This window comes from Ascaphus truei, chromosome 1, assembly GCF_040206685.1.
Source record: "Ascaphus truei isolate aAscTru1 chromosome 1, aAscTru1.hap1, whole genome shotgun sequence".
NCBI lineage: Eukaryota > Metazoa > Chordata > Amphibia > Anura > Ascaphidae > Ascaphus > Ascaphus truei.
This window is the reverse complement of record NC_134483.1, coordinates 344199898-344226012: the sequence shown is the minus strand read 5'-3', so window position 1 is coordinate 344226012 and position 26115 is coordinate 344199898. Positions and strand designations below refer to the sequence as shown.

The following is a 26115-nucleotide window of genomic DNA, read 5'->3' as shown; positions in this document are numbered from 1 at the left end:
ACTATGGCATTTGAATGAACAGTCCCCATAGGGTAGATTGTGGGGGAGCACATTGTATATGGGAAAGGAAAATATGAATCCGATGATATAAACAAAACTGCCATATTTCACACGGATCACTGTGATCACAGCATTTCTGGAAATTGCATCTTAAATTAAATATGTAATGTGTCGACAATCCATAAATACATTAGTGTCAAATATGTTAATTTGTAGTAACTGCCACTTTGCGCAGAATATAGTTGCAGAAGAAAGATGCATTTGCGGGGGAGGGGGGGGGGAAATACCATGTACTATATAACAATAAGTAAAAGGGACAAGGTGCCTTCCTATTCACAGATCCCCCTATTGTGCAAGGCAGATGGAAGTTGTACTGATTAACTACTGAGAAAACAGAAATGGTGATAATAGCGCTAAGAACTAAACAATACCTATTGGTGTGAAATAATAATCACTTGAAATACCTTAAAATAATAAGGCGAGGCTGCCAAGAGATGCTGACCCAAAAACAAAATCAGTCATAAACACCAAAAACAAAATACAAAACGGCGCCTAAAATTGTCCAAAGATAGTTTATTGGAGATCCAATTGGACCGGGACACACAGATCCACTTCCAGTCTTGTGCTTCCAATGTTGTGGCCACGACCGGATGAGACGTGATATGTGGAGTCAAGCAGAAAAATAAATCATAGTGCAAACTGCTACTCAGAGGGACATACAGTACAAACACTAAAACATAGTGCAACCTGCTACTATGAGGACATACAGTGCAAACACTAAAAAAAACGACAAAGACAGATACATGCAAGGCTGACTAAATGGAAGAGCTACTTTTAATAAACAAATAATGGTAAAATACAATTGGGAACCCAACAGCAGGCAGCCGATCCGGTGGTTTCTAAAACCAAAATCCTACTCACGACAGATCAGGAGTAAATGCGCGGTGGATTATGGACATGAGAATGCAGCAGCTTGTCCACCAGTGGCGTCGGGCTGGTTTGAAAGCAGCTTCTGTTTCACTGACGTAGGAAGCTGCACCGCCTTCTTTTCTCCATTTGTTTCTGCAAGCACCTCGCTAGGAGCACGCCGACAGCGGCAGGATCCCACACACCAACAGCTGCATGCCATGCGCATCCGGTTGTAGCAGTGAGAGAAGGACCTGCGCCCAAGCACACCCCCAGCAACGGACAATCGAACTAGGAGGTGTTGCAGCGCCGAAGCTGCTTTCAAACCAGCCCGACAGGTGGACAAGCTGCTGCATTCTCATGTCCATAATCCACCGCACATTTACCTCTGACTTGTCGTGAGTAGGATTTTGGTTTTAGAAACAACCGGATCAGCTGCCTGCTGTTGGGTTCCCAATTGTATTTTACCATTATTTGTTTATTAAAATTAGCTCTTCTATTTAGTCAGCCTTGCCTGTATTTGTCTTTGTTGTTTGTCTAGTGTTTGCACTGTATGTCCTCATAGTAGCAGGTTGCACTATGTTTTATCTGTTTGTTTAGTGTGTATACTGTATGTCCCTCTGGGTAGCAGGTTGCACTATGTTTTATCTGTTTGTTTAGTGTTTGTTCTGCATGTCCCTCTGGGTAGCAGTTTGCACTATGATTTATTTTTCTGCTTGACTCCACATATCACGTCTTGCCCGGTCGTGGCCACACCTTTGGAAGCACAAGATTAGAAGTGGATCTGTGTGTCCCGGTCCAATTGGATCCCCAATAGACTGTCTTTGGACAATTGTAGGCGCCGGTTTGTATTTTGTTTTTACTGATTAACTACTGGCTAATAACATGCATCCCTACGTACTTTAGGCTCCAGTGTGTCCCCTCACAGAAAAAAAGTGATATACAGTAAATAACATAGCCCAACATAAGGGGGACCATTATACTTACAATGGAAATAAAAGCCAAGTTAAAAAAGCCACTTAACCTAATGAGCTAGCCTGTAGTGATCAGTAACACGGGAACCCTTAAGAAAAACTCTAATTGTCCGAGCACAAGAATAAAATCCAGTCTTAAAACTGCACATTTACTTTGTGTAAACGATTGGAAAACAATTAAGTAAAATCATGGTTTTTAAGTCTTTAAATGTAGCCAAAGTTTCATTACAATACTATTGTGGTGGGGGGCGTGGCTTGGAGCTCAGGCAAGATGGACGTGTAGTGCTTAAGCTCCTGGATAGCAAAACCACAAGCTTTATCCATCACAGGGCATCGTCGCTCTAATTACCAAAAAAGACACAGATTTAGAGTGTAGTAGAGCTGGGGATCACCACAAACTGAGACTTGATCAAATCGGACTATATTTGGGGAAATTACCCACTTATGGGGCCTAGATGGTGTGGCTGCATGTAAACCTACTGTAGGCCGAAGAGACACGAGGCCCTGCAGTATCAAACGGATAAACAGGCACTCAATAAAACCATAAAATCAGGCACTCACACACAGATGCAAAATACAACATATTTGACTTTATCACAGAACAGAAAAGTATAAGAACAGAGCTGAAAAAACGTGAGTTGGATTCTGCCCTCTCCTCTTGAGACCCTGGAGAATACACAGGCGAGCTGACTCGCAGATCTGTCCCCCCAACCCCCCTTTAAACAATTAAATTGGAACCTGGTCTGCCTCCCACTCCTGTCAACCCAAATTAGGAAAATCTCTCTTCCTGGACACCCCTCCTCCCACGGGTCTCGGCTGTAGCAGAGCTGTCAACTGCCAAGCCTGTCTCCCTATTCCCGAGCGCTACACACCCCTGTCACTCGGAGCCATTCCACCTAGGGGGCTCACGGGTGCTGCGAGCTGTACCCACACCTGAGCCTCAGTCCCCCGGGGCCTGATCGCCCTTCCTCACGAGTGCTGCAGCCTGTCCCCCGCCTGAGCATATCTCCCCCTGCGCGCTCTGGAGGAAGAAGTGAGGGAGTAGCCAGCAGACTATCAGCGGGACATGGCACCCAAAATGGCTGCCATTGCTCTGTGAGGGAGAGAGAGCTGAGTACCGGTCATACCTTCCCCCGGCCAGCGGTCCGTCAGAGCGCGCCTTCCTGCTCCGTGGTCCTGCGCTCCCCCCCCCCCCCCCACACCTCCTGCCGTCCCTACTGGGGACTGAGACTACCTGTGGGGTCTGCGGGGGTGGCGGAGGGCTCGGGTGCGACTGGAGGCTAATTAACATGGCCGCCATGGCTCTGTAGCTGCACGCAGCCCTTACCTCTCCCGGCCGGCAGAAAATCTGACCAGCGCGCCTTCCTGCTATTCCCCCCGGCCTCCCTGTGCTGCCATCGATCTGCCTGCACTGTTGTGGTGCGGAGGGGGGCTGAGAACAGCTGCTACAGCAGGATCGGAGCTGCCTGGATCTCTGCGTTCCAGCCTGCGTGTCGGCGAAATCCAAGATGGCCGCCGCAGGTTGGATTTAAAGGTATATCTCCCCCCAGGCACATAAATAAATAAAAAACACCAAAACACAAAAACTAACCAGCCTGAGTAACACACAAGCATATGCACTACAGAAAAGCTGAAAAACAGGGCTCTGAGTTGTATTCCAACACACTCTCTCCCCAGCCCTAATCTTCACAATAAAAAAAAAAAAAGAAAAAAATATATATATATACAGCCACTGTGCAGAAAAACCTCCCCTGACGTTGGAGCTCCCCAATGCTTGGCTACCTACGATTAAAAAATAAAGAAATGAAGGCGCATGCGCGAAGACTAAGGGAATGGATGCGTGAGTGAAGAGCTCCTTCCCCCTCGCCAGACTAGAAGCATTTAAAGTGCACTAAAACTAGCGTGAACGCCACAAAACGGGATTAAATCACGATAGGAGCATACAGAGATGCAAGCCAAAACAAAATCGGGCAAAACCAAGGCAGTTCTCACTACCTACTTTAATAAAACTGATCCGGCCCGCACCCACAGAATGGGACCCTCACCACCGCATGTCACTTCTGATTCTGAGGATGATCCGCCTATGGAACAATCAGAACTCCGGTCCACGGAAGCTATGACACGCAGGATCATGAGAGAGTTCTGTGATGAACTAAAATCTCACTTACACTCTGAACTCTCTGATCTTCGCAGAGACATTGCCGGAATTGGCGCCAGAACCGACGAAGTAGAGACGCGGCTAGATTCAACGATCAAAGCGGTCCGCAAAACTGAAAAAGTGACCACAAACTTGCAGGCACAAATAAATGAACTTGCGCTTAAACAAGAAGATGCCGAAAACCGCGATCGGCGCAACAACATCAGGGTGAGAGGAGTCCCTGAGGAGATCGCTGATCCGGAGGAGTTCCTCACAAAATGGCTGACAAGCCTGTTCCCTGACAGGCCTGAAGCGGATCTCCATCTTGACAGATGTCACAGGGCCCTCAGGTCCAAGCCCCAGCCAAACGATCCCCCGAGAGACATCATCGCAAGGCTACACTTTTTTAGAATTAAAGAAGCAGTCTGCCAAATCGCACGCGCAAAGGGATCCGTGGAGTTTGAGGGGATCAAACTCCTGATTTTCCAGGACCTCTCACCGACTACCCTGCTTAAGCGCAAAGCCATTGGCCCGGTCACCAGACTCCTCCGAGACAAGGGGATCAGGTACCGGTGGGTATTCCCCTTCGGTCTCCAGGTCCTAAAGAATGGAGCCGCACACATACTACGCTCCCCTTAAGACCAAGACCGCTTTCTAGTGAAGCTGGGCCTCAAGGAACAAATTACGCACCTGCAAGTCGCAGAAACAGCCTCCCCGGAGCCGGGCTGGAACCGAGTGACTCGCCAACGCAGCAAGTCACGGGATATGGCCCTTAACTGAGGTCCGGCAACAACCAGTTGAGCCTTAAAGCGGCACGACCACTGGACTGCTCGTTTGTCCATCCACGTTGTCCATAAAGTTGGGACCTTCAAAAGTTTGGTTTGAGACGGCGGCCATCTTGCTACCCCCGCGGAAGCGCTCTGCACTCGGAGGCGGCCAGCAGCCATCTTGAAGGGTCCATGCAGCACTGCAGAAGAGGGAGACACAGATGACGGGGGCGCCCCCCACTCCCTACAGGGGGCACACTAAAGAGTCCCGATATATGCGGTTGACGCATCTGGCGGCCGCTTCTCCCCCCATATCCACGCCCAACTCACCCCTCGGTGTGGACAGCTGATCCTGCGGCGTCATGGAGGCGTCATCACAAAGGACTTCCCGTTAGTCCTGGGGGGAATGTACACACCCATGGGCATAGTGGCACAGAACACCCAATGTGATGGGGGGGTGGGTCAGTGTTTATCGGAGGGGGTTGGGTGGGGTGGGGGCGACGGGACACGGGGCATGACCGCCACTATATAGAAAGAGAGTCATGGTTCGCCCCCTCCCCCCCCCCTGCCGCCTGTATTATATATATATTGTGCGATACCTGGGGAAGACAAGCAAGGGAGGGACTGTGAGCTAGAGGTGCTAACTAGTGATCTCCACATTATCAATGCCCTTCTTAGCATCGTAAGAGCACTGATCCCACAGCTGAGACCCCCCTAGTATAAATCCCTCCCTATGAGGAACTACTCTCCTGACAGGTAGCTGTCCCCTTAATGCAGACATCCACCATAGCGTCCGCCTGGCTGGTCTCTGGGTTACCTTATCCCCATATAAAAAATAAAATAAAAATAATGGGGAAAAAAAAAAAAAAAAAAAAATTGTTGTTATGCAAAGGTCACGCTAGTTGTATTTTCATCCACAAAAGTCGAGGGGGAGTCTTCTCCCTTCCCTGGCTATCGTCATGAAGCCGACATGGCATGTCCTAGCTTATTATAGGACAAGCCACAAAGTCCTCTGGGAGGAGCATGCCCCAAACTCCAGGGGCAACTGCACAGGCTGTGCAGATAATTGCTGGCAATTTGCCCTCCCAAAGGCAAGAGATCCACAAGAGTCTTTGACCCTTATTGGTTCTCCACTGTTGTTTATGTTACTAATGTTTTTTGTCTCCTTTCCTCCCCCTCCCCTCCCCTCCGGAATGCCGCGACATCTGTCCGAAATCAATGACCGCCTCTGCAACACACTCGCTCCAAAGACACTGGATGTACAGGTACCACACCCCACCACTCTGTATAACACACAGATCCCACTTACACTAGCCCTCCAATACATCTTACCATGGGGCTGACTATATTATCTCACAATGTAAAAGGCCTCAATAGCCCAAGCAAGAGAAAGGTAGCTTGTACTGACTATCAAAGAAAGCAGGCGGACATTATCCTAATCCAGGAAACACACTTTAGTTCTAAGAACACTCCAAAATACCTGGACAAACACTTCCGACAATTCTATACCTCCTCGTCTACTACAAAAAAACGAGGAGTAGCCATCATCTTTCACAATAAATGCCCTTTCCATCTAGAGAAAAACCTCAAAGATAAGGAAGGCAGATACCTAATCCTAATAGGCACCCTAAATAATCAACCACTAACATTGGCAACACTGTATGCCCCCAATACCCAAGAGCCACAATTCTTCACGACCTTTTTCAACAAACTACATACAACTGCCAAGGGTCCCATAATTGTAGCAGGAGACTTTAACCTAGCTCTAAATCCCAAGCTCGATAGGTCACATCAAACTCAGCGTTACCCAAAGGCTATCCCAAAGGCCCTACGTAGGGGTCTAGCAAAAAACCAACTGCTAGACATATGGCGGGAACAACACCCCCACGACAGGGATTATACCTTCTTCTCCCACCCGCATTCAACTTATAGCAGAATCGATTACTTCTTTATCTCTAGCAGACTGGTCCCGCAGATCTCCCATACAGGGATCCATGATATTTCATGGTCAGATCATGCGCCTATAGAGCTACGGTGCACCCAGCTAATTCTGGACAGACCTAGAGCAAACTGGAAACTTAATGAAGCCCTATTAAAGAACCCTTTCACCGCTCAATTAGTGGCCAATGAAATAGAGCAATTTTTCCAACTGAACGATGGTTCAGTAGACTCCTATCTATCCCTATGGGAGGCTCATAAAGCCACGCTCAGGGGCACACTTATTAGTATAGCGTCTAGAAAAAAGAGAGAACGTGAATACAAGTTAAATTTACTACAACCTAAATTGAAAACCCTAGAAGACAAACATAAACAATCCAATAACCCCAACCTACTCAAACCAATAAGAGATGCCAAAATAGAAATAAATCTTCTATTAACATCCCAGGCTGATATGTCCCTGAATTGGTCAAAGAGGAAATTTTTCGATAAAGCAAATAAGCCAGATACTATGCTCGCCAACAAACTGAGAGACAGACCCCCTAGTTATAGTATACAAGCCATTAAAAGATCCTCGGGCTCTATCTCTGGCAATCCATCTGTAATTGTTGAAGAATTCAAGTCATTCTATGAGAAACTATATAATGGGGATAAAATAGTACATAACCAAAATACCGAACGATCTCGTGAGTCATTTCTCTCGAGTTCAAAACTACCAAAACTGACGGTTGAGGAGAGAGGGCGACTGAGTCTCGACTTTACCATAGAAGAGCTAGATCTAGTTATAGACAACCTTAAGACCTCGAAGGCCCCGGGTCCAGATGGCTTCTCGGGCCTCTATTATAAAAAATTCAGCAAAATTTTGGCCCCATACCTGCTCAAAATGTTCAACGCGGTTTTGGCAGGACAACCCTTCCCCGAAAACATGCTCCAAGCGTCAATCTCCGTAATTCATAAATCTGGCAAAGACCCATTAGATTGTAAAAGTTATAGACCTATCTCGCTTATCAACACGGACATTAAAATCTATGCTAAACTGATTGCCAATAGATTAAGTCAGATCCTACCTAGACTAATACACCCAGATCAAGTCGGATTCATTAAAGATAGACAAGCGGGAGATAATATCCGTCGAATCGTTGATCTGCTAGAAGTAGCCAAATCGCAAAAAGTAAAAATTATGGTGTTAAGTCTAGATGCAGAAAAGGCCTTTGATAGGATCGACTGGGCATACTTAAAAGCTACACTTGGAGCATTTGGTTTCGAGAATAAATTAATATCAGCTATTATGGCGCTGTACTCTGGTCCGACAGCCAAAGTGATGCACCAAGGCTACCCCTCGGACATATTTAAGATCAAGAGTGGCACGAGACAGGGTTGCCCCCTCTCGCCCTTACTCTTTGCCATGTGCATGGAACCGTTAGCGGCACATGTGAGAGAGAATCCGGATATTTCCGGTCTCAAATTAGATAATCAATCCCACAAAATAGCCCTCTATGCTGACGATGTGCTAATGGTCTTGTCTAAACCACTCACCTCCCTCCCTAACCTCTTCAGCCTATTAGATAAGTTCAACAAAATTTCAGGATTTAAAATAAACCAGTCAAAGTCAGAAGCCCTGAACGTTACCATTCCAAAACCAGAAGAAAAACTGATCTCTTTAAACTTCAACTTTCGCTGGCAACCTAAGGCAATTAAATACTTAGGGGTATTTATTACAAGTGAATATAAATCAATTTATAAAGCAAACTATCCCAAATTAATTAAAGCACTGAAGGAGGATATAAGAAGGTGGGCGAAATTCAATATCTCTTGGATAGGAAAAATATATAGCATAAAAATGAATGTTCTCCCACGCATCTTATACTTATTCCAAACCCTCCCAGTACCGTTAAATTTGAAGGAAATTAGAGATCTACAATCCGCCATTTTTACATTTATTTGGGGAGGCAAAAAACCTAGAATAAATAGTCAGATCCTAATGAAACACCCAACAGAAGGGGGCTTAGCAGTACCTTGCTTAATTTCATACTATCGAGCGGCCCAATTATGTCAACTCTCCCAATGGCAAACAAACCCTGATTTGAAGCGATGGGTCGCATTGGAAAGCAAAGCCTGTTCCCCATTGGAACTAAGCAACCTATTATGGACTCCAAAAATAGCAAGAAAATCCGCTATACTTCAGCCGCTATCCTCAATGACCAACTCATTAGCAATCTGGGATGTTACCAAATTTCGATGCGGACTTACGTCCAAAAAATCCCTGATGACAACCCTATGGGGTCACCCACACTTTGCTCCGGGTATGCCTAGCGCTAACTTTCAAATTTGGAAACAGCATAATATTATGAGATTACAAGATCTGGTGGTGGACAACAAACTCATATCATTTGCACAAATTAGAGAAGAGAAAAATATCCCACAATCAGAATTCTATAGATACCTCCAGATCAGAGCCTTTTACAACAACTCAACCCCATATCCACCATTGACAACTTTCGAAAAGCTCTGTCTGAATGAGACTAATACGAAGGGACTCACATCGCAGATGTATAGAGAAGTGATCGGTTCTGGAATTAAAGTCACCCACAAACTAGGCTACATGCTAAAATGGGAAACAGACTTAGGGGAGACCCTAGATTTAGACGAGTGGACACAAATAGCAACAACAGCTGCTAAGAGCTCGATTTGCACAACATTAAAGGAGAACGCATATAAGGTCCTAATGAGGTGGTACCTCACCCCGCTTAGACTATCCAAATTTGTACACGGTAGTTCTCCGCTCTGTCCTAGACAGTGTGGAGAACCCGCTGATCTGTTACATATGCTGTGGTCCTGCCCCCGGCTGAGTCCACTATGGAAAAAAATCATCAATTGGCTTCAGAGGCTTTTAGGCCTCGACATCCCATTTGACCCCGGGCTCTTCCTTTTGGGAAGAGCACGACAGGGCTTCTCAAAGGCAACTCTTAAACTAATAGCTCATTTTGCTACAGCCGTGCGGTGCGAGATCGCAGCATTATGGAAACAAAGTGAAATTCCTGTTATCCCCAAAATTCGGAACAAAATTTGGTTCATATGCCAGATGGAAAAATTGACAAGTTTAGTCAATGACACTGGCGAAAATTTCCTAAAAGTCTGGACGCCTTGGCTGGCCCAGACAGACATCCCTGGGGTGGAGAGTTCCACCGTTTTGCTTTAATAGTAGCTAGATGCGTTCTCCGGTGATGGAGTAGCCCACCCAGCAGCAACAAATTAAACTAGACATCGGTCTCGGAGGCGATGAGCAGAGTCGCGGCATCCCGTCCTCCCTCCCCCTCCCACCCTCTTCCCCTCCCCCCCCCCCACCTAACTTTACTTTATGATTATTTATTATTTAAGATTATGTCAATACTTATAACTATGTTTTGATGACAATGTTTGCGCTCAGCTGTTATACATAAGAGATATGAATAATGCATGTCACAGTACTGGAAATAAAATGTATATATGCTGTATTTTCACAAAAATAAAAAATACAAGTTAAAAAAAAAACAATACTATTGTGGTCTTTATTAGGCTTCTTTTTTTCTGATTCGGCCCCTTTGGAAAAAACAAGTTGAAGTAGCCCGATATACATACATTAGAATGATGAAGTAATTTGAAATGGAAAGAACTTATTGGTACCAACAACCTACATAGCAGTAATGTATAATAATAATAATAATAATAATAACAGAACCTGTGTGTCTGCCAGAGCCTAAGGGTGTGCACCTGTAGAGAATATTTTAGATTTTTTTTTTTTATTATTATTATTTCTCTCCTGTTCCCAACTTCTCCGCCTTTGATTGGTTGGGGGATTTGATTGGGGGTTGGGGGTTGAGCCTAATCATAAAGCTAGTATTTCTTCTTAAAGTAATAATTACCCTCTACCTTTTATGGTTTAATGTTAACCCCTTCCTTACCGGTGTCTGCAGAAGCCCATTGAAGGGCTAAAAAGCACAATGGCACATTTCCCGGGCAAAGAACTTGTCATTTTATGAAGTGCATTAATGTCAGCACTGTGGCACCGTTACAGCGGTCAGCGACGTTTGGCTGCGACCACGCCGCCACTGGCGTTACGTCACGGGGACACTTCACCATTATGTCCGCAACTGCCCCGTCCGTCACGCGCCTGATCCGACCAGCCTGGTCTGCCTGTCCCGACAACTGCATGTTTAAAAAGGTCCCGTGCGGGACCGCTACACTGCCTAGACCGTCTGCTCCATCTTTAAAGGTCCCGCGGGACCTTTAAAGATGGCGCGTCGGAGCGGCCTGTCTAGGCAGTGTAGCGGTCCCGCGCGAGTCCTTTAAAACATGCAGTTGTCAGAGCGGGCGGTCGGGGCATCGAGTTGTCAGAGCGCCAGACCAGGCTTCACTTGTTGGGTCGGGTCGCGGCAGACAGTGGGCGGTCGGGGGCGCAGGAGTGGACATGGCAGCGAAATGTCCCGCAGCGGAAACGGGTGCGACAATACATACCGATACTTGATAAATGTGCCCTCATGAACATTACCTCCTTAAGTTATTACAAGGCAGTCTTTCCATGGATCACAGTGAACATGTTTAATGTGTAGGAGATTTACATTATTTTAAAAAAATAATAAAAAAAAACATCTCAGAAGTACTTAAATAATATATTGTCTGTGGTAACCAAATGCTTTAGAGTGTTTTTACCATCTTTAAATATCCTCTTTTGTAATTAGTTTGCTTGTAAACTGTTGTACAATAGATACATAAGTGAATTATTTCACACTTTTTTCTCGTTTAATTACCAATTCACAGAAAGACCAATTATCCTGTTCCTCTTAGCCAAAAAGAGAGAGGTAGAACAACTATCATCGAACATGACCCCTTGCAGACGTACTTACCAGAACACCCTCCTACTGTCGTAAGTTCTCCCTACTTACCACTTAGATCAGGGGTGCGCAAAGAGGGGGGCGCGGGTGATTTTCGGGGGGGAGGGGGGCATGGCAGTTAGAGGCCCCGCGGGGAACGTGCGAGGCCTCTGTAACTTTCCATACCTGATCTCCGCAGGCTTCCAGCGTAGCGTCGCCATGGTAACGCCGTGGGGTCACGACGTCGACGCAGAAGACGCCGGACACAAGGTAAGGGGAGGCGGCGCGAGCAGGCAGGGGGGCGCAGACAGGGACTCCTTTTTCCTAATGTTACTTTTATGTCTGAAGCGCTGACTCCCATTATGTGTTATATTATTATGTCACGTGGATTACTGCTGTGAAGCGCTAAATACATACAGTAGATGGCGCTGTATAAAGATAGACATACGTACCAGATTGGAATTACACAAAACTAACGAAAAAGCTACTCATGAAGCAAATAAGTGACAAATAAATGCAATCGTCCATACAGTAAATTTAAGTAGGCCAATTACTGTACATTGATCATTTGAACTGTACAAAAACAAAAAAATTGCCAACTGTGAAGCCACCCGATTAAAAAGCAGCAAAACACCTTGCACTGGGGGGAATAAAAAGTGGAAAGGATTGAAGCAGAGGGACTCCGGAACTGAACCCCATTAATGTCAGCTCCGGAACATCTCTCCTGCCTGAGATACTTACCTCTGTAGGGGGAATGCTAGTATCTCTGCAGGCAGGGAACTTGTGCAGAATGGAGACAAGAAACAGCGCAAAACCGCATAGTAAAGTATATCAAAATTATAATTGATTTGTATAAAAGGTGAGAATTAGGCGTACATCAGGTTCGTTAAGAGAACAAACGCATTGAGTGCATATAGCACAACAGGTTACCACACTGCAGAAAGTATCAGGGGTCACTGGAAATCACAGTTGAATCGACTCGTTAGATCAGCTTCACGTCCTCTGTGGAAGGTACTACTGGAACCCCGTCTGTCCGGTGGGTCCCGATCTCATCAAGGGAGTGCTCCTCTCCGGGAAACCGGCATGCGTGCGCGCACACTGCAGGATCGCGTCGCGTGACCTGGACATTTACACTCCATAGAGATACCGGCCCCCCTTACAGGAGGTAAGTATCCCTGGAAGCTTGGAGTCCCCGGAGATGAAATTAATCGGATTCCACTCCAGACACTCCCTGCTTCAAACATGTAACAAAATAAGAAGGAAAAAAAGATGTAGTGCAAGGCGTTTTACGGCTTTAAGCAGCGTTCCTATCACGGATCAGACGGTGCAATGTGTGCCCTGGGCACCACTCGAGAATTTTAATGCTGCCCATGCACAAGTACACGACAAATATGATTATGCACCAACAGACGACAGAAGAAAAGCAACGGTAAATCAAAGGCAAACATTTCCAGGGGAAATTCAGACAAAATGCACACAGATCACAAGGCAGCACACAAATCACCAGGCAGCTTATGCACACGTATTTATGCACTGCACATTTATACATTTGGTCTAACGCTAGTTTAGTATTTTTGTTAACATTAAAATGCACACAGCGCCAAACTGTAACCAGGTAATCAGGCTGATCTACTAGGCACAGAGTTCCTTTTGTAGACAAAGCAGCCGGTTACAGGACGTGGCCCCCTCCTTGGACAGGTGATCTTTCTCAGACAAGGACTTCTCTGTTACTGCCTTCCACACTTTCAAATTAAATAGCAGCACATAAGGATATGCGAGACCCGTACACTGGAAAAGGAAACAAGAACCGCTCTATCCAGCTTGGCACGGCGTCATAGTGTCCACAAACCACCGTTACTGGATTACCTTGCCTTGGAAGAAATACGATAGGTTTTCAACTGAGCTGCTTTCTGCATCTTCAGCATAACCTTGAAAAGCAAAGCATGTGTTCCTGCTATGGACAACTTTATTTGGGTAGCTTGTTCTTATCCTACATGATAGCGAAGTCCTGGGTGACGAGAATGGGACCGGTTTTCGTAGCTACAATCTCCTACTGCTCAAAAAGGGGATTCCCCATGTTGGATCAAAGAAGACACATGGCAGATTAGAACAGAAGAAAACGTCAATTTCAATTCAGATCAAATTGGGCACCACAATAGCACAAAATGCCACGTTGCTCTGAGAATGGCAAGAGGGCAATGTGTGTGGCGGATTTGTTGGGCTCTCATAACTTTTTGAATGCACTTATGTAGCTATCTAATGTAACACTATTAATGCCAAAGAGACTTAAGCATAGGCAATGTACAATAAGCGGTCACCTAGGGCCCTGCCGATTAAGAGGACCAACGTGACCGACTGCCAAGTCTACAGTCTGCAAAGGAGGAGCTCCCAATACACCGTGAAAACATGCAAAAACATTTCTCACTAGCCAAGACTTTCTTCTTATCTTTGTATCCCTACATTGTGACAGTGGAAGTCAATTCTCACAGGGAGTCAGGGATCCTGAACACATCTGTCAAGTGAGGTTTCTTATCAACTTATCCTTCTTTAAGCTGCTCCTCGTCCTTTGATTTTTACAGTTGGATGGCTGGGGAAGTGTTTCTCGGACAGGAAAGAGATGAATTAAGCTTCTCCAGCTTGTAGTGCACATAGGTACAGAACAGGGGTAGAACAATAGGATAGCAGAGACATCTATAAAGGGACATGGAAAAGAAGAAACGGGCAACATTCCTTGGATCCTTTAATCAAAAGGTATTCGCTATCTTTATTCTGTAACAAAGAAAATCTATTTTAAAACGCCACTTTTCTTAAAAAATAAATAAATAAAAAATATATTTCAAGAAAAACAAACAAAAACCAAGATGGCAGAGAGATAACAAGAGGAACATTTAAAGTCCCCCTTATCATTGGGAGACTCCATGAAAAATAAATATATTAATAAATATCTGTCTCGAGTAATGATAAAGGCAAATTAGATTGGCACAGACAAAAGGGATGTGTTAGAAATGAATACAATGGGTCTAGGAGGAGGAGACTGGAATAAAGTTAAGTAACTTGCATTATATTTAAAAAGCACAAGACGCGTTGTACAATATATTAAAGAGGGACTAGTATGATGATGGGGGAAATGTTCTGTCTTCCAAGTATCACTGAAAGATGTGTCATGGCAAGGAAGCAAATCATTTTAAATGAATGATTTTTACATGTACTAAAAAAATAAGATCTTGAAATTGGTACTGGTGGCTTCTTTCAAATGTTTGCCTAGGGCCCAGCAAAACCTACAGCTGTTCCCAAATCCCTTTAACTAGTTGAAAAAGCTGCTTCAATAACTGATATTCCAGAGATATTAGGAGGCTCACCTTAAACTGTCATTCAAAGCTCAACTTTGAGACATAGATAAAATACAGTTATATTATAATAAGCCCAAATTAATACCCAAACTCCAAAAAATCCTAACTCTTAAGTGCTGTAATATTGCCATTTCAATCAACACTGGCTCAAACATCATAATAACAAACTTTTCATATTGCAAGCATTGTGCAAAGTGTAAAACAATGTGAAAAGACCGTGTGAGAACTACTAATAGTCTATACCTAAAGATTATATAACAGGTAATGATAGAAGTTATCTATCTGTCTAGAAAATGATGCTACAAGGTGCAGCGGGGGGGGGGGGGAGGTAAGAGAGTGATGTGAGGTGCAGCAGGGGGGGGGGAGAGAGTGATGTGAGGTGCAGCAGGGGGGGAGAGTGATGTGAGGTGCAGCAGGGGGGGGGGAGAGTGATGTGAGGTGCAGCAGGGGGGGGGAGAGTGATGTGAGGTGCAGCAGGGGGGGAGAGTGATGTGAGGTGCAGCAGGGGGGGGGGAGAGTGATGTGAGGTGCAGCAGGGGGGGGGAGAGTGATGTGAGGTGCAGCGGGGGGGAGAGTGATGTGAGGTGCCGCGGGGGGGAGAGTGATGTGAGGTGCAGCGGGGGGGGGGAGAGTGATGTGAGGTGCAGCAGGGGGGGAGAGTGATGTGAGGTGCAGCGGGGGGGGGGGAGAGAGTGATGTGAGGTGCAGCGGGGGGGGGGAGAGAGTGATGTGAGGTGCAGCAGGGGGGGAGAGTGATGTGAGGTGCAGCAGGGGGGAGAGTGATGTGCAGCAGGGGGAGAGAGTGATGTGAGGTGCAGCGGGGGGGAGAGAGTGATGTGAGGTGCAGCAGGGGGGGGGAGAGAGTGATGTGAGGTGCAGCAGGGGGGAGAGTGATGTGAGGTGCAGCAGGGGGGGGAGAGTGATGTGAGGTGCAGCAGGGGGGGAGAGTGATATGTGAGGTGCAGCAAGGGGGGGGGGGGAGAGTGATGTGAGGTGCAGCGGGGGGGGGAGAGATGTGAGGTGCAGCGGGGGGGAGTGATGTGAGGTGCAGCCGGGGGGGGGGGGTGATGTGAGGTGCAGTGGGGGGGGAGAGTGATGTGAGGTGCAGCGGGGGGGGGAGAGTGATGTGAGGTGCAGCGGGGGGGGGGAGTGATGTGAGGTGCAGTGGGGGGGGGAGTGATGTGAGGTGCAGCGGGGGGGGGAGTGATGTGAGGTGCAGCGGGGGGGAGAGTGATGTGAGGTGCAGCGGGGGGAGAGTGATGTGAGGTGCAGCGGGGGGGAGAGTGATGTGAGGTGCAGCAGGGGGGGGGGGGGGGAGAGTGATGTGAGGTGTAGCAGGGGGGGGAGTGATGTGAGGTGCAGCAGGGGGGGGGGAGAGAGTGATGTGAGGTGCAGCAGGGGGGGGGGAGAGTGATGTGAGGTGCAGCAGGGGGGGAGAGTGATGTGAGGTGCAACAGGGGGGGAGAGTGATGTGAGGTGCAGCAGGGGGGAGAGTGATGTGAGGTGCAGCGGGGGGGTGGAGAGAGTGATGTGAGGTGCAACAGGGGGGGGGGAGAGTGATGTGAGGTGCAGCAAGGGGGGGTGAGAGTGAAATGTGAGGTGCAGCGGGGGAGAGTGATGTGAGGTGCAGCGGGGGGGAGAGTGATGTGAGGTGCAGCAGGGGGGGGAGAGTGATGTGAGGTGCAGCAAGGGGGGGAGAGTGATATGTGAGGTGCAGCGGGGGGGAGAGAGTGATGTGAGGTGCAGCATGGGGGGGGAGAGAGTGATGTGAGGTGCAGCAGGGGGGGGGGAGTGATGTGAGGTGCAGCAAGGGGGGGGGAGAGTGATGTGTGGTGCAGCAGGGGGGGGAGAGTGATGTGAGGTGCAGCAGGGGGGGAGAGTGATGTGAGGTGCAGCAGGGGGGGAGAGTGATGTGAGGTGCAACAGGGGGGGAGAGTGATGTGAGGTGCAGCAGGGGGGAGAGTGATGTGAGGTGCAGCGGGGGGGTGGAGAGAGTGATGTGAGGTGCAACAGGGGGGGGAGAGTAATGTGAGGTGCAGCAACAGGAGGAGAGTGAAATGTGAGGTGCAGCGGGGGGAGAGTGATGTGAGGTGCAGCATGGGGGGGGAGAGAGTGATGTGAGGTGCAGCAAGGGGGGGGAGAGTGATATGTGAGGTGCAGCGGGATGGAATGAGAGTGATGTGAGGTGAAGCATGGGGGGGGGAGAGAGTGATGTGAGGTGCAGCAAGGGGGGGGAGAGTGATATGTGAGGTGCAGCGGGGGGGGGGAGTGATGTGAGGTGCAGCGGGTGGGGGAGTGATGTGAGGTGCAGCCGGGGGGGGGGGGGGTGATGTGAGGTGCAGCGGGGGGGGGAGTGATGTGAGGTGCAGCGGGGGGGGGGGGAGTGATGTGAGGTGCAGTGGGGGGGAGTGATGTGAGGTGCAGCCGGGGGGGGGGTGATGTGAGGTGCAGCGGGGGGGGGAGTGATGTGAGGTGCAGCGGGGGGGGGGGGGGGGGGAGTGATGTGAGGTGCAGCGGGGGGGGAGAGTGATGTGAGGTGCAGCGGGGGGGGGGGGGAGAGTGATGTGAGGTGCAGCGGGGGGGGGGGAGAGTGATGTGAGGTGCAGCGGGGGGGGGGGGAGAGTGATGTGAGGTGCAGCAGGGGGGGAGAGTGATGTGAGGTGCAACAGGGGGGGAGAGTGATGTGAGGTGCAGCAGGGGGGAGAGTGATGTGAGGTGCAGCGGGGGGGGGTGGAGAGAGTGATGTGAGGTGCAACAGGGGGGGGGAGAGTAATGTGAGGTGCAGCAACGGGAGGGAGAGTGAAATGTGAGGTGCAGCGGGGGGAGAGTGATGTGAGGTGCAGCATGGGGGGGGGAGAGAGTGATGTGAGGTGCAGCAAGGGGGGGGAGAGTGATATGTGAGGTGCAGCGGGATGGAATGAAAGTGATGTGAGGTGAAGCATGGGGGGAGAGAGAGTGATGTGAGGTGCAGCAAGGGGGGGGAGAGTGATATGTGAGGTGCAGCGGGGGGGAGAGTGATGTGAGGTGCAGCGGGTGGGGGAGTGATGTGAGGTGCAGTGGGGGGGAGTGATGTGAGGTGCAGCCGGGGGGGGGGGGTGATGTGAGGTGCAGCGGGGGGGGGGAGTGATGTGAGGTGCAGCGGGGGGGAGTGATGTGAGGTGCAGCGGGGGGGGGGGGAGTGATGTGAGGTGCAGCGGGGGGGGAGAGTGATGTGAGGTGCAGCGGGGGGGGGGGGAGAGTGATGTGAGGTGCAGCGGGGGGGGGAGAGTGATGTGAGGTGCAGCGGGGGGGGGAGAGTGATGTGCAGCGGGGGGGGAGTGATGAGGTGCAGCGGGGGGGAGAGTGATGTGAGGTGCAGCGGGGGGGAGAGTGATGTGAGGTGCAGCGGGAGGGAGAGTGATGTGAGGTGCAGCGGGGGGGGAGTGATGTGAGGTGCAGCGGGGGGAGAGTGATGTGAGGTGCAGCAGGGGGGGGAGAGTGATGTGAGGTGCAGCAGGGGGGGAGAGTGATGTGAGGTGCAGCAGTGGGGGGAGTGATGTGAGGTGCAGCAGGGGGGGGAGAGAGTGATGTGAGGTGCAGCGGGGGGGGGGAGATAGTGATGTGAGGTGCAGCGGGGGGGTGGGAGAGAGTGATGTGAGGTGCAGCGGGGGGGTGGGAGAGTGATGTGAGGTGCAGCAAGGGGGGAGAGTGATGTGAGGTGCAGCAGGGGGGGAGAGTGATGTGAGGTGCAGCGGGGGGGGGAGAGTGATGTGAGGTGCAGCGGGGGGGGAGAGTGATGTGAGGTGTAGCGGGGGGGTGGAGAGAGTGATGTGAGGTGCAGCAGGGGAGGGGGGAGAGAGTGATGTGAGGTGCAGCATGGGGGGGGGGAGAGAGTGATGTGAGGTGCAGCAGGGGGGGGGAGAGTGGTGTGAGGTGCAGCGGGGGGGAGAGTGATGTGAGGTGCAGCGGGGGGGGGGAGAGTGATGTGAGGTGCAAGGGTGAATGGGGGAGAAAGAAAAAGAGAGGGGAAGGGGGAGAGAGAGAGGGGAGCAGAGACGAGGGGGAGTGGGAAAATTAAATCCCGGGCAACGCCGGGTATATCAGCTATTTATAATATACATGTCAGGCAATGTAGATAATTAAAGACTGATAGTCTAATAAATCTGGTAGAGTTTTTAAGGGAGTTGTGGTAAATTCACTACATTTGAAGCCTTACATTTGTTTGGAGCATTTGCTTACCATCGTTGGACTTGGCTTTAAGACCTCTCTTAGTTCAATGTCCTCTAAGAGGATATGCCAGTGTCTATTGAAGATGTTCTTAATTTCTTGCCATTGTCCCCTGTGTCTTTTTTGTCCTTTAAGAGAGTTTCTCTTAGGGTGTTCCTTGCATTTTTATATGCCCGTTTAATGTTACTGACTATAGCCCCGTTGTGTAAACTTGTAACTCATCAGGTCTGCTTGTATATCCATATATTCAGCCCCACGGCTCCGGCGTCAAATGACGTTGCGGGGTCATGTGACCACGTTACACCGCAGAGTCATTTGACGTTGGTTGCCATGGAGACGTGTAGCTGGAACCAAGGTAAGTAAATTGTTACAGAGGCCTCACAGAGTAATAGAATAGAGCAGAGGTGGGCAACCTATTTTTCAATGTAGCCACATGTGCGGCGAATGAGAAGTGAAAATCACCACACCATGTAAAAATTGAGAAATTAGGTTGCTCAATTGAACATTTAAAACAACACACACTGCTCATCTGCTTCCCTAACCTCAGCACTATCCCCTGCTGCTTCTTCACTCAGAAGTGTATGTACAGAGCTCCTAGGCATTGTGGAATCAGGTTGTAATCTTCTTTTCATTTGTGTTATTTTGGAGTGAAACTGTGGGGCATTGTGTGTTTTGTAGAGGATTAAAGGTTGTTTTTGGGGTTTAAAAACCGTTTTTGGTTTTTCACCCAGGTACTGCAGTATTATTCAACCCAGCACAAGCTGCACTTTGGCTGGCTGGTACTGTAGCTTTCAACCCTTCTCCCCTCCCACACCCCTGGTTGTTTTACTTCTATTTTCACTTTATTTCTTAAGCCTGATTCCTCTTTTCTCACCTGCAATTAAAAGCTCTGTGTCTTTTCTTCAAAGACTTGTTAAAATTGTGGTGTTGCCTATTACAACAGAGAGAGAGTAACTAATAAGGGGGGAAAGATTTAAAACTACAGCAGGTTTTAAAAAGCTGTTTTCCCCCCCTCCCTTTGCAGAGAGGTTAATTGGTTCTTAAAAGGACAGTTCCTCATTGCACCTTTTCTCTCTAAACACTACCTCCTCCCCTGACTAAAAGGCTTAATATTATCATGCCTAAGGGAGGTAGGAGTACTGTGGCAACGGGGACCACACCCGGATACAGGACACCAAAAACTGTGGCCCCTAGGAGCAACACTCTTAGTCACAGCCCTAGGCCTGGTCCTTCCAGTGCCCTGGCCACGCCTCCTCCAGCGCCTGTTAGCAGCGTGGCCCCTGCGGCCCCAGTTCAAACATGGGCGCAGATAACAGCTGCAGGCATCGACCCCAGTGACAACAATGCTGGGGCCACGCCCGGTGTGAGCAGGAAGCTTGGGGTGAGATGCCCAATGTCACCTGGCCTTAACATGGAGATCTATGTAAGGGCTGTGGCAGACGTTGTGGGTCCCTCTGCTGTGGTGGCGGCCAGCAAGATGTATGGGAGGGGCATTTTCTTCCTCCGTACGCTGGCTGCCACCCACACCCTGGTGCAGAAAGGCATCAATGTAGGGGGGGATCTACATCCCTATAGAACCCATGGAGGGGTTAGGCACAAAGGTCATTCTTTCAAATGTGCCCCCCTTCATCCCAGACAGCCTCATGAGGCCACACCTGCAAACCCTGGGAGGCATTAAGTCTCCTATAACAAAATTGCCTTTGGGCTGCAGGGATAGGGCGCTGAGGCATTTGCTCTCATTTAGGCGGCAGGTACAACTGCTGCTGCCGGGGAGCACAGCATCTGTGGAGGGTTCCTTTAGAACCTTACTTACTTTAATGCCTTACGAGGGCATTCAATATACTTTTTTCTATGGCACGGAGGGGGTTAGGTGTTATCTGTGCAAGGAGCTGGGGCACACTCGTAGGAGTTGCCCCAAAGGGAACAGGAATCCCACCTCAGCTCCCACACCCGCCCCTCCCTCTGCCAAGACACCCGGTACCGCTGTGCCTACCACAGCGGGGCCCTCGAGAGCCCAGGTCCCCCCTGGGACCGTAGGAGATGTCGCTGCCCCATCTCGAGCAGTGACATCTACACCTCTCCCAAAAGAACAGAGGGAGAAGGTAAAGCCCTCGGGGGCCGAGGTCCCCCCTGGGACTGCAGAAGATGTCGCTGCCCCATCTCGGGCGGTGACATCTGCACCTCTCCCTAAAGATCAGAGAGAGAATGTAAAAGCCACCCCACAACAGTCACCCTCCGTTGTCGCTGTCCCCCCCCCCCCAAGAACAGCTTACCCCCATTGTAAGCACTGTACAGGGTGCGGGGGAGCAGGAGGAAGCTCCTGCTGGGGAGGCAGCGGCACCCTCTCCTGGGGAATCAATCCCCAGGAAGAGCAAATTTAAAAATAAAAACAAGAGGGCGTTTGAGGAGGTCGAGAAGGGTGAAACGGATTACGTTCACCCGCGGATGTCTCCAAAAGGGAACGCAACATCGTTTCCGCACGAGGTGGCTCCATCCGGCCCACTGGTTGAGATTAATCAGTGTGCGCCGGATCCCATAAATGAACAGCCCCCCCCCCCCCCCTCGAAGATCTGGAGGGACTGCAAGAGGAGGTACCCGACGTCTCTAGGGTGGAAGGCCAAAGTGCTCAACAGCATGAGGCCTTACCCCTAGAGATAGACGTTGGGGAGCCTCCCAACGCCCCTCTGGGTTGGAGAGCATCACCCGGAGACTTGTGTTTCGGTGAATTTACCCCACCGGACACAAAAAAGATACCTGTCTTCGGGGACCCGGGGGTCGACCGGGATCCCCTTCTGGTTGTACCACCTTTGGGTGACGCACATAGGGATAAAAGGCCCCGGTTTGCGTCACCAGAGGAAGGAGATGGGTTAGGGCTGACCCCCGTGGGTGGGGGTTTGGAGGGTGTTTTGGTGAGCACTTCCGATTACATCTGGGAGTTGTCTGACCTGAACCCTCTTAGTGCGGAGTTTTGGGTAGGCACTTTATTGGGAGTGAATGCTGGGATAGACCCTCCCTTTGAGGTCCTTGCTAGTGAGTGCCCTCCTGCGGATGGTGGGGGCCCTCCCGCGGATGGTGGGGGCCCTCCCGCGGATGGTGGGGGCCCTCCCATGGATGGTGGGGGCCCTCCCGCGGATGGTGGGGGCCCTCCCGCAGGTGATGCGAACACCCGTGGCATGCCATTCATCTGTATGGCGCTTGAGGAAACTAGTAGGGCATTGTGTGCTTCTGTGGCCCTCGAGGACTCTCAGGAGACCACTGTCTCTGCCATGTCGCCACCAGCTGCCCCTGAACATCCTGACTCGGGGATGGAGGTGGAGAGCACAGTGGACCCCCTCGTGGAAACACGAGGAGGGGATCCAATCTAGGGCCCCCGCAGAGAAGGACGGGGGTCTTGAATTCTCCAGCCAAGAGGAGCCTGGGGAGTTGGGGCTCAGTGGGGAGTCCTCTGGCACCATGGAGTCGGTGGACTCCTCGATCCCCGTTATCCCTGCCCGGGAGCTAGATAGTTTCCTGGATGCTACCCTCTGTAGACACGGACATACGAAGGTGCAGTTGGCCCTTGAGAGGTGGAAGGATGCTTCGGTCATTCTCCACTCTCTCAGAGTATATATCAAGGCTAACCACAAGGCCAAACTTTCCGGGACTATCGAACATGTTCGGGTCCTAAAGTTTAGCAAAGTGTTGCGAGAGCACGTAAGGGCTTCTCGGGGTATAGTACCCTGAGCGCCTATGGGAAGCAAGACTCTTGATTACCAATGGCTAAACGTAAATGGATGTAAAGACGGGTTTCGCAGGTTCCAGGTACTCTCCTTTTTACAAAAGGGAAAGTATTCTGTGAGTTTCCTGCAGGAAACCCATATCACTCCAGAGGCTGAAGCCAGCTGGCATCTGGAGTGGCGAGGCAAGGTCTTTTTCAGCCACCTCACTTCGACATCTTGTGGGGTGGTGACCCTGTTCTCTGAATCCTTTCAACCTGAGCTGCTGTTTGCCAAAACTGTTGTTCCAGGTCGCCAGTTGCATCTCTGGGTCCGGCACGAGGACTACACGTTTAATTTCTTGAACGTGTATGCTCCTGCCACTGGACCCCTGAAAAGGCAGTTCTTCGTCAGATTGTCCGAATACCTGGAGACAGTCGACGCGGACGAACACGTGGTGCTCGGGGGTGATTTTAACTGCACCCTCGAGGTTCTGAGGGACCGGAATGGTCCGGAGCCACACCCGGGTTCTGCGTCGGCCTTGTGGGAGGTCATCACCCGCTACTCCTTGGTAGACGGTGAGTTCACCTACGTTAGAGTGTTTAGAGGTGGACGGATATCCTGGTCCCGGATCGATAGGCTGTACATATCCAGCCACAGCCTGTCGCGAGCTCAGTCCAGTACCATTAGGCTAGCGCCGTTTTAGGACAACAATTGTGTGTCCATGACGGTGGCGCTAATACCAGCAGCGCCCTCGGCCGCCTATTGGCATTTCAACAATAAATTGTTGGAGGACAAGGGGTTTGCGACGTCGGTCCGAGACTTTTGGATGGCCTGGAGAGGTTGCAGGTCAGACTTTGCCACATTAGAGCAGTGGTGGGACATGGGCAAGGTTCATCTGTGCCTCGTTTGTCAAGAGCACACTATAGGTGCTAGCAGGCGGTGCAATGCTGAGATCGAGACCCTTAGGGAAGAGGTGCTCGATCTCGAGAGGCGGCTGTCTGTGGCAGGAGACCAATTCCTGCAGTGTGCGTACGTGGAGAGGAAGTGCGCTCTCCGGGACTTGGAAGATCGGAGAGCTCGGGGGGCGTTTGTGCGATCCCGCATCCACTTCCTTCGGGAAGAGGGTCGCGGGTCGCGCCTCTTCTACGCGCTGGAGAAAAAGAGGGGAAACCGTAAACATATCACCTGCTTGCTAGCAGAGGACGGAGAGCATCCGGGACAGAACCCGGAGGTTTTACGTAGATCTTTTCTCTCCGGAGTCCATCCAGCCGGATGCGTGCAGGGTCTTATGAGAGGGGCTTCCCACGGTCAGCGAGGGTGGAAGAGAGCGGCTTGAGTTACCTTTGACTCTGGCCGAGCTCTCTGAAGCTCTTAATCTCATGTCCCACGGAAAAGCGCCGGGGCTAGACGGGCTGACTGTGGAGTTCTTCCGGTTTTTTTGGGAGATGCTGGGACCTGATTTCCCCGAGGTCCTGGCCGAAGCCCTGGAGACTGGTGAGATGCCCCTTTCATGTCGGCGGGCAATACTGTCTCTGCTGCCGAAGGGGGATCTCCACCAGATCTCTAACTGGCGACCGGTCTCACTGCTCAGCACGGATTATAAGATCGTAGCCAAAGCGCTCTCGCTGAGGCTCAAGTCCGTGCTGGCAGAGGTGATTCACCCCGACCAGTCCTATACTGTCCCGGGCCGGAGCATTCATGACAACATTTTTCTGGTCCGGGACCTGCTACACCACGCGCAGAGGACTGGTCTGTCACTCGCCCTCCTGTCCCTAGATCAGGAGAAGGCGTTTGACAGGGTGGATCACCGTTTCCTCATGCAGACCCTGCGGGAGTTTGGCTTTGGCCCACAATTTGTGGGCTTTCTCCGGATGCTGTACGCCTCTGCAGAGTGTCTGGTAAAAATTAATTGGTCCCTGACGGCACCTTTTGTGTTTGGTCGGGGAGTACGTCAGGGGTGTCCCCTGTCTGGGCAACTATACGCGCTGGCAATCGAGCCCTTCCTCTGCCTACTGAGGAGGAGGCTCACCGGGCTGGTGCTGCGGGAGCCCAGCGTGCGGGTAGTCCTGTCGGCTTATGCCGATGACGTGCTCCTCATGGCCCAGGACCTAGATGATCTGGAGCGGGCACAAGCGTGCCAAGAGGTCTACACCACGGCCTCTTCTGCTCGGATCAACTGGTCCAAGTGCATCTTGGTGGGTCCCTTACAGGTGGACTCTTTGCCCCCCGCGTTTCGTAATATCTCGTGGGGGAGCGATACTCTCAAATATCTGGGAGTCTACCTGTCTGCTGCGGAGGACCCGGCCCCAGAAAACTTCAGTGAACTTGAAGAACGAGTCATTGCTCATCTGGGGTCATGGGTGTATCTGTCGAGAATGCTTTCCCCTAGGGGAAGAACCCTGGTGATCAACCAGCTGGTGGCCAGTCAGCTTTGGCACCGGCTGATAGCTATGGGTCCGCCCCCCGAATTTATCAACAAGATCCAGAGGAGATTGATGGATTTTCTCTGGATGGGGAAGCATTGGGTCTCTGTGGGTGTTGCGTGCCTTCCTTTGGAGGAGGGTGGACAGGGACAGTGTCCGCTCCCAGTTACACACTTTCTGGCTTCGCCGGCCAATCAGTATTAAACCAGATCAAAATAGGCTGCTTTAATACCAAAAGACAGCGTTTGAGGAGCTAGCCAGTGTGAAGGCAGTTAAAAATAATTAACTCAAGTATCCAATCCTCACGAAAATCTATGGACCTATTAAATCGGTGTGTTTATTTACATCACTAAGCGCATAAATAATAATTATGCCTTTCATCTTTGGTTTATTATTAAAGGCAGTCTCTGCTAAGACACAAAAAAAGTGAACCGAGAACAGTGCTATGTTTAATAGGCTAAGGGGCTTATTCTATATCGGGAGTGGCCAATTTCACTCCTCAAGGGCCACCAACAGGTCAGGTTTTAAGGATATCCCTGCTTCAGCACAGGTGGCTCAATCAATGACGTGTGGTGGTCCTTGAGGACTGGAGTTGGCCACTCCTGTTCTATATTGTCCAAAGTGACCAATTGGACAATTTTCTTTGAATTATATAGAATAAGCCCCTAAATGTTGCCAACATCTTTTTAAAAACAAAAAAAAAACACAATTCTTAAACGTAAATATTTTTTTCATTGTAAACAAAAGCTTTCAATGTTCTTTATTTGTAACTAGTGTCTTTTTGTGATAAGTCCTCAAAACTAAAGGTGAATTGTTGATTTTGTTTTGTCCACTGTTTATATAGTAATAATGAAGCCATCATTAGT

At 49.9% G+C, this 26115-nt stretch overlaps 1 protein-coding gene across 1 annotated transcript in view; it reads right to left on the bottom strand.

Moving 5' to 3' along the window:
* Window positions 1-26115, bottom strand: part of PAPSS1 (3'-phosphoadenosine 5'-phosphosulfate synthase 1) — a 119923-nt gene that overhangs the window by 90002 nt on the left and 3806 nt on the right. The window lies entirely within an intron of this gene.